Source organism: Palaemon carinicauda, chromosome 6 (assembly GCF_036898095.1).
Source record: "Palaemon carinicauda isolate YSFRI2023 chromosome 6, ASM3689809v2, whole genome shotgun sequence".
NCBI classification, from domain to species: domain Eukaryota; kingdom Metazoa; phylum Arthropoda; class Malacostraca; order Decapoda; family Palaemonidae; genus Palaemon; species Palaemon carinicauda.
This window is the reverse complement of record NC_090730.1, coordinates 113,492,498-113,500,547: the sequence shown is the minus strand read 5'-3', so window position 1 is coordinate 113,500,547 and position 8,050 is coordinate 113,492,498.

Genomic DNA, 8,050 nt, shown 5'->3' with positions numbered 1-8,050 from the left:
ACAGACAATTCGTTGGTTTTCAAAGTATCGGAAAGGATTAATATTTCAGATCCCGGTAGTGTTTTCTTTATTTGCACTATTAAATTCGAAGGTATGTTTGGTTCGATATATTGCGTGCAAGATGATATTACGGGTGAACGAGAATTTTGCTGGGTCGCGTATATTATTTCTTTATTAGTGAGACAAGTTATTGGTTCTTCAACGTACGTTACGGTTACATTTGTCGTCTCCTTTTTATCCAAAACTGACTTTAAGGTATTAGAAGACTTATAGAATTTCCCTTTGATATACACGCCGTGCTTGGCAGGAGCTAAGATAATGTTTTGATTTCCCATAGATGGGTATCCTATAATTACAGCTGGATACATATTAATGTTTTTTACAACAACAAATGTATCGCCAAACGTGCGATTACCGACTCTGAACTGAATATGAGTTATGCCTATGACGTTTAATTCATTATTTCCTATACCTGAAAGTCTAATTCCTGATTTTTCAATCGGAAAGTTCGAAAACAACAAATGATGCGTCTTCAAATCCATAATATTACGTGGACTACCAGAGTCAAAAAATAACGTAAAGGATTTGTGTTCTAAATTTACAGCATATAAGGTTGGCCGTAACTCATTTTGGCTTATTATTGTATGAATTCGTTGCAAATCTACGGGAGCATGCACTGTTTTACTTAATTCGGCCGTGTGTTTCATAGGAAAATCTATTGTCTCACAATTATCTGATAAAACATTAAATTGATTATTCAATACTATTGATGTTGACATGAACGACCTTGACCCAACATCACTCTATTCTCCTCTAGAGTTAACTATGTGGTATTTGCTTTGCTCTGCACATTCTGAAAATTAGACTGACTTTGCGAGGTCTGGTTTGACGGCCCAGGCTCAGCGATATTTGAAGAAGTGTTTGTTTGTTTCGGACTCTGAACTGCATTGACATTTTGTTGTTTCTTCTTATTGTTAAAATGAGGATATTTCTTTTTATTTCCATATGGAACTGACTGTGGAATTGACTGTGTATTTCTAGGATATTGTTGTGTCTTACGCGCGTAACATTGACTATAAGAATGTGATGCTGTGTTGTGAACTGAGCAAAATTTCGTTCTACAGTCTGCGCTTATGTGACCTTGACGTTTGCAGTTGTAACACGTCACTCCCGCTACTGGACTGTTAATTACGTTCACTGTTTGTGGTTTTGTTTCATTCTTAGCAAAAACTTGAGTTAACACGGGATCGAGATCTGGACACTTGGACATGTGTTTCTTTATCTGTTTATAGACATCCAATTCCGTACTTGCAGGCATTAACTTCTTATCAAAGCACCGCACTAAAGCTTCAGGCAACATAAGTGTCATGCAAGTTAAATACATTAATCGTAAAAAATCTTTCACGGAGATATTATCGTTAGTAACCCAAGTGGAATTACCTAAAATGTCCTGATATTCGTTAAGCCTATCAGCTATGAGAGCTGCTCTCTCAAAAACATTAAGCCGATTCATAGTGGCTTGATTAAGTGTATTTCGTAACGTTAACACCACATCCAAGGCTTCCTCACCCCCATAAATCGCATGTAACCTAACTTTGAAATCATCCCAAGTAACTGCTTCCTGAAATAAAACACCTCTTAAATACGCACTCGCATCCCCCTTAGAAAAATCTATAAAACTTTTAGCTTCTTGTAATTGTACAAAAGGATCTACGATTTGTTTGGCATTTAAATGGGCATCAACGGATGAAATCCATGACTCCACATTTTGTGGCAAGAACCCGTTGACCCGACCTTGAAAAGGAAGGATTGCTGACCTGGCATTTACAAGCGTCACAATTGGAGGAGGATTAGCCTGGCCTACACCACTAGGTCCAGGGGTAGGGCTGACAGGAGGAGCCATGACTGCTGTAATTTTTTTTTTCTATCTCTTTGACCCCTTTCAATTCTATCAAAATATCTATATGAGTACAGACGCCCACTGCGTAAACGCATATGTATAATAAAATTCCCCCAACAATGTTACTAATCCCAAAACATTTCCCCCCAAGAGTTTCTGAAAGAAAAAGGAATTAGCACAAAGAAAGAAAAATTCTAAATGAGAATTCGGAGTTTCTTATAACAAAGTTTAGGAATTCACTCACCCCAGTAATAATTGACTAACGACTTGTGATAACTGCACTTCACTGCCCAAACTGAAATGAATACAAAATATCTGTACTTAGCTTATATATGAAGTCGACACGTCCTCTCTCTCTCTCTCTCTCTCTCTTGATGTTTTGTTAGCGATGTCTCGTTCTAGTTTCTTGTTGAATGTAGTTCTTCCTGGATATGTCTTGCAATTGTTGAACGCCAGTCCTTGGGTTTCCTAGGATGTTGATTGAAGATTCAGGTTGTATACTAACATATGTTGATGTTAGCTTTTCCGTTGGACTTAGTCAAAATTGTAGATTCTTGTAGATAATGTTGAGTTCTTGAAGATCTTTCTCAGGTTTTACAGCTTTTATTTTGAAGTCTTGAAGATATTTCTCTGGTTTTACAGCTATTATTTTGAAGTCTTGAAGATATTTCTCTAATTCTTAGAGTTTAACCGCTGTCTTAGAGTTTAATCGCTGCCACCATTTATTGGCGTGCTACTGTCTTAAGCACACATTTGAGTATGAGTTGTTTTCAGATGTATTTAAATGGATTAACTGAATACATCTTAATAGTTTTTAAGTTTTATTCTATAAAACAACAGAGTTAAACATCTCCATCACTGGAGGAAGCTGTGTTGGTCCAGATGACCAATTCTGGTGAAGTTTAGATATGAACTGAATAAATTATCGATATCACAGATATCGTATGCTTGGTTTAATTTAGCCACGTGACGGAATCGGAAGACACCTGCATCCGGTGACGTCACAAACTTTCACACGAGGAGACAATGTGTTGACGTTAAGAAAGAATGTCAATTTGCCGAGGTTTGCATTATACGTCCTGTTTACAATTTGAATGACTACAGCAAATCCCAGGGTTAGCTCTTCCAACCAACATGACATATTACGTCATTTGTTCTAAACATGTAATATTAACTATTCTAATCATTACATATATATATATATATATATATATATATATATATATATATTATATATATTATATATATATATTATATATGTGTATATATATATATATATATATATATATATATATATATATATATATATATATATATATATATATGTATGTATGTATGTATGTATGTATGTATGTATGTATGTATGTATGTATGTATGTATGTATGTATATATATATATATATATATATATATATATTTCTAATATTTTGTCAAACTTACCGTTGATTATTTAATTCATCAAAATAGTTTCTCTGTAAGGGAGGGCGGGGGAGAAATGGCCAAGGGGGGAAAAATATCTTAGGGCTGAAATTCCCCCTGGGGGAATAACCGTCCGGGCTGCTTTTCCCGGGGGGAAATCGATCCTAGGCTAATTTTCCCTGGGGGAATTTCAGTCAAGGGGGAAAAATTTCTTGCTACACCGATATGATTTTGCTGGACATGAATCATTTTGAGTATGGCAATTTTTCAGTGTGATCAATAAGTTTACGCTTTCATAGAGCTTTCATACCATGTGTTATTGAATATAAAGCACTACCAATGAAGCCGTTTATTGTCCACTGCAGGACAAAGGCCTCAGACATGTCTTTATTCATGTTTTGGGTTTGCCAATCTAAATCACCGCTCTGGCCAGGGCAGATTCATGGTAGTGGGAGATTTTCGTTTGATTATTCACAGCAAACCAACCCAGTATGTGTGGCCCTGACTAAGTACGGCTTTGCTGATCATAGCGGTATACAAACACTTTCACCATGTTTAAGTTATCCCCTCTAAGAAAAGGTTGTACTATTCGTCTCTGTGATGTGCTGTTTATGGCAAATAACTTTGAATGTATGGCTAATAACTTTAAATGTATGGCATAACTTTGAATTTATGGCAAATAACTTTAAATGTATGGCATAACTTCGAATCTATGGCAAATGAATTTAAATTTATGGCAAATAACTGTAAATTTATGACATCTTTGAATTTATGGCAAATACCTTTGAATTTATGACAAATAACTTTGAATTTATGGCAAATAACTTGAATTTATGGCAAATAACTTTAAATTTTGCGTCGTTTTCAATTAATTGAACTACTTCTTTGGTTTAGTGGATAACTTCTACTTTAAGGGTTACTGCTTTCCTGGTCCTATCACGAAGGGAGACCCTATACTCACCACAGGCTATACAAGATTAGTTTATAGGATATATAATTAGGTATTTTGCATATCATTGCATAACGTGTTTACATTTAAAACCACATTATCAAAACTCTTAGAGAATGAGAGAGTCTTCGGTTGTTTCTTGAACGAAATATTTCTCGTTTATCAATTCGATCGCTGTATTATTATTATTATTATTGTTATTATTATTATTATTTTTATTATTATTACCACTAGCTAAGCTACAACCCTATTTGGAAAAGCAGTATGCTATAAACCCAAGGGCTCCAACGGGAAAATAGCTTAGTGAAGAGAGGAAATAAGGAAATAAATAAATTACAAGAGAAGTAATTTTGTTACCAACCGATTGACAATTTACAAAGTCGCAATTTATGACATCCTTAGTATCCATGGTCCATATTTACTGCTTATGTCTTCATTTCCAAATCATAAACTTTGCAATTTTTTTTTTTTTTTTTTTTTTAACTTAAAAAGTCCAAACTTGCGAGGAATATTTTTTTTGAATGGGTTAACAGAAGTCTATCTTCCTACCTTATATATGGCAAATCTATTTTAACGTTGTTACTGATCTTAAAATACATATGAATTATTAATTACTTTTCATGTAGTTTACTTCATCATTTCCTTTCCTAACTGGGCTATTTCACGGAACATTTAGTATGTTTAAAAAAGTAGTCAAATGTCTTTTTATTCGGAATATTTGCCAATTTTTAGTATGTATGTTTCTTAGTTTCCTGACGGTAATTTACGTTTTTTTGTGATCTACAGTGGCGTACCGTATGCTGTTTATTAGTAAAGCATAGAGACCATTTAGTTTGTTTTACTTGGCCAGTTTGGAGATAAATGGTTTTGTCCAGTTTTGCTGGAAACTGACATGACGGACGAGTGTTGTCCGGTTGTGAGCTTTGGAAGGAAGGATTTGACTTCGGTATCAAGAAGCATTTTGGTTGTAGGAAGTTAATTGTTTACGCATTAGGAGAAATGATATCAAATGTTACGGAAATGTGTTTGTCTTATCACCTGGTGTCATATCATTTCGCGTAGAATAAATATCTTTCGGTATGCTCAGTCAGCCTACTCAATGTGTTTCTTTTATGGAAAGTGAGTAGAATCTGTGGAAACTATGCTGGTGATTACAAAACGTAAGAATGTACTTCAGATTTCGTCAAATATATTACTTACTTACTTACTTACCTACTTACTTATTTCCTTACTTATAGTGCTGTTTTCCTGGTCCTTTCACGTAATTTAATCCTACGTACTACAGGACATACAAAATCAGTTTATCGTGTCTTACGTATTTCATGTATCGCACAGCCTAATGGATGTTTATTGTTTACCATAATTGTGTTAAAAGATAAAAAAAACCTACTTAATCGAAATGCTGAGAGAATTGTTAAGTTTTAAATTCAATAGGAAACTGAAAGCATCGAGTTAGAATTTTTGAATGGGAATTATTTTGTTATAAATAATCTTCTTTTTCGTGGTCGGGATAACTTAGAATAGTGTGTCATTAGATGAAAACCTTTCGTTTAGTTTTTATCGTTTAATTGGTTTTGACATCTCAGATTAATTACGTTTCGTGAAATAGTGAACACCGTTTACAATTATATATTCATAATCATATCAGGGTCTTACAAGGTAAAAAAAAAAAAAAAAAACGTAGTTAGCAATCCATTGTTTGATTTGGATATTAAACTTAAACTTTTAGGGCTGGTTTCGTGGTTCTATCACACAGAGGAACCTTACTCACTACAGGACCCCCCCCCCCCTTCTCTCTCTCTCTCTCTCTCTCTCTCTCTCTCTCTCTCTCTCTCTCTCTCTCTCTGAATATTAAAGAAAGCATGTGTATGATGGTCATTTCACCAATCTTGGCCTTGTCAAAGTCATTTAAATATGTTTCAGATAAAGCTACGTCGAAATATTTCTCATTTATCACTTCTCGAATTTGAATAGTTTTATCTTCAACCGATTGTGTAGTAACTCCAAATTTATATTAATAATCTTGGTGATTCTTACGTTTGCTAATGTTTTTCCGATTACCTTTATTCTATACTTAGGAATATTAATGCAATTAATTCCAAATATCAAAGTTAAAGAAATCCAATATAAACCGTATTTATCCTACCGTATCAAAGCGTTGTTAGTGCAAAGGACTAAAGAAATCATAAACAATTGAAAAATCTAGCGACGCGAATTCATTTTCGTTAATGGTGGTATTTCTGGTAATTGGCTTGGTTAATTGCTCAATTGAATAATTTGGCAATTGTTGCGAATTAATGAGGACCGTATATGGTAACACAGGATCCTGTCCATACACTAAAAAGAAAGGCGTGTCCCTGAGCGAAGCATTATATGCAATGTTCAAAGCTAGCTCAGCTGTAGGAAGCATGGCGTGCCAATGAAGGGGGTCATCAGCCACTAAGTAACGTAAATTTCGGACTACTTCCCTATTATGCGATTCCACTAAGCCATTAGCTGAAGGCCTATATGCAGTCACTGAAAAGTGTTCAATTTTCATCAAGTCATCATGTTGGTCCTTGCCTGGCGCATTTTTCTGGGGCTAGAATTATGTAAAGCATGTCTTTTAACGCGCATCCCATGTTTTTTTTTATTCTAACCGATGATAGAATGAGGGTACACTCAGGCACACTATTTTTTTTTTTTTATATGTGAAAGATTTATTTCATTGTTGTTACTGTTCTTGAAATATTTTACTTTAATTGTTAATTACTTGTCTTTTAGTTTGCTTATTTCCTTTCCTCACTTGGGTATTTTTCCCTGTTGGAGCCCTAGGGTTTATAACATCATGCTTTTTCAACTAGGGTTGTAGCTTTGCAAATAACAATAACAACCAAAACAATAATAATTCGTTCAAAGCTTATCACAAAAAACAGCCAACCAATGAGGCGTTTTCTCACTGACAATATCTTAAGTCAGAGTTGTCCAGATTATGAGATACCGGTTGCCCAAAAGTATTTCTGTTTGGTGTTTGAAATAGAGAGACTCGACTGGTTTTATTATCATTATCCGAACTTGCATCATGTAAAGTTTTATTTGATTTTGTATCAAAGTATTTGAATAACAAAGTATTTTCTAATCGGTAGAAAATTGTAAAACTGATATGAAGGTTTTCAGAGTATACTCAAATGTTTAATAAGGAGTTTTCCCATCTCCTTTTTTTTTTTTTTTGAGAGCCTACTACGTTTAGAATTTCCGTCATATGTTTGAGCAATTAGCTTATAGTTAGGCAACTCGTAAATTCCTTGAGAAAATTGGGGGAAGTTGTGTAGTGTAGACATAAACTTTTATAACATTAATGCTTTCTTTGGTGAGATTTGCTTTCATCTTGAGCTTTTTTCAAATTTTAAGAAGTTTCAGATTTTCTATAGTTCAATTTTCTCTTCCAGGTGTGTATAGCGATTTACATGCAAACTGCAATGGCGGAGAAGATATGGCGGGTCAAACATTTGATTTGCTTTACTTTGAACTGCAGGAAATAAAATATATGAACGATTTTCTACAGTTGAACTTGAGGCAAAAGTAGAGCTTAACAGGAGTGGATTTTGAAACACACTTTGAAGGTGAGTTGAGACCCAAGTCATTCTTTAAACATTAACACCAGTTAGGGTAAAGAAAGAGAGTAAAATATAGAGGCACTCAGTAGAGCGCAGAGCTCTGCCATGGCAGCTTATTATTTTGTGTTTTTAGAAGTTGGTGGTCCATTCAGTGAGATTTATTTTTTTTCTTAATTTGAAACTGAA